At 41.9% G+C, this 1,584-nt stretch overlaps 1 pseudogene; it reads right to left on the bottom strand.

The window, feature by feature from the left end:
* LOC107104930 overlaps positions 1-1,584 on the bottom strand; it is a 24,793-nt pseudogene that overhangs the window by 4,759 nt on the left and 18,450 nt on the right.

Raw genomic sequence — 1,584 nt, 5'->3', positions numbered from 1 at the left:
CAGGGTTTTAATTGTCAGGGATTTTAATGTGCATGTATGTTGTCCTTCTAAGCCAATGGCCACTGAGTTTTTAGACTTGTGGGAAGCTTTTAATTTTACTCAACATGTCACTGGCCCAACACAAGTGCCCGTGCACTTGTGTTTGGCAACAATTGTGTTGTCCAGTGGTTTTCCTGTTAACTATGTCGTTGTTGGGATGCCGTGTTCTCTCACCAAAGTCCTGTCGTGTTTGTTCTTACTTTGGACCTGGAGGTGAAGCTGTCTAATTTGCTTTAGTTTTTAAACCCAACAAACTCTGCTGCATTCATGGACATGGAGCAATTAATGAACTCTTTTATTTCCACCCACTCTGAAGCCCTGGACAGTGTTGCTCCTCTTACAGTAGAGCCATTTGTCCTAAGCCAAAGCTCGAACTGTTGCTCAATGACACTACAAACAAAGTTCAGCATGAGTGTTGGAGAGTGGAGCATAGGTGCACAAAGAATCACTTGGAGGTGATTCTTAGAGAGTACTGGACATAATATCAAAGTCCATTAAAAGCCTGGCGTACACTGTGCGATTTTCGGGGCAATTTTCTAGTCGTGCGAGAATCTTTTGATCGGGCCGACTTTCAGCCTGATTGTGAGTCGTGTAGTGTACTGGGTGTTATGGGCGGCGATCAGCCTCTCACCACCACCTCCCGGTCAGGAATTGTGATGTTGGGAAAATATCATACATGTTTGATTTTCTCCCGACCGTCGTGGGCAAATCGTTCAGGGTGCATTAGCAAATAAGGATTCATTTTTTTATTCTTCCTCTCAGATGTAAACACAGCAGCGTGGCAGGGATGCAATGAGTGAAATGCAGTTCTGTCTGTAAAATTGACAGACCCTAGTAGCCACGTGTGCTCAGCCATGTCTTTTTTTCAAATATATTGTTGCTTTTTCTTTTTAGGACTTTCAGCACAAAATTCTACAAATTGACAAGGCAGCGCGGTTCATTATAGTGAGCTTCTTAATCCTGAAGCTTGTTTGGCTTCAGGATAGAGAGCTAAAAAGCAGCTCCATCTAACTGCAGAGCTGAGTCTGATGTGGTTTTTAGTCTTAGTGTGAGAAAATAGATTGCATCAGAGCATCGGGCCGAACATAAATCGTGAGCTGTGAACTCACACTGTACCACTAAACCCTGCGGTTAATTGTACACTATGAGCAGCAGCTATGTGCAACGATTGAAAAAATTGCACAATGTACGCCCGGCTTAAAGCTGAGAAAGTTAGTATTTTTCACACTCGATCTTGACTTATATCAGTAAGCTTAAAGTTCTTTTTAAAACAATGGGTTCTGTTTTCAATCCGAATCAGTCCACTACATTGGAGATGACAAGGAAAACTTGTAAAAAAAAAATTCCTCTCCATTTTTAATGAGAAGGTTGCTGTTATTAGGGCCAACATATCTATCTCTTTATTGTGTTACTCAGTGTTCACTCAGTGCTCAGATGTTCTTTGTCAGTTTCAGTCTGAGTCATTGTCTGTGCTCATAGGGATAGTGAAAAAAAAACTAAAACCCTCTTCCTGTCCCACAGACCTCTTCCCTCCTCATTTTTTCA

The sequence above is a fragment of the Cyprinodon variegatus genome, unplaced genomic scaffold, assembly GCF_000732505.1.
Source record: "Cyprinodon variegatus isolate N-32 unplaced genomic scaffold, C_variegatus-1.0 Scaffold1958, whole genome shotgun sequence".
NCBI lineage: Eukaryota > Metazoa > Chordata > Actinopteri > Cyprinodontiformes > Cyprinodontidae > Cyprinodon > Cyprinodon variegatus.
This window is presented reverse-complemented; position numbering and strand designations above follow the sequence as displayed.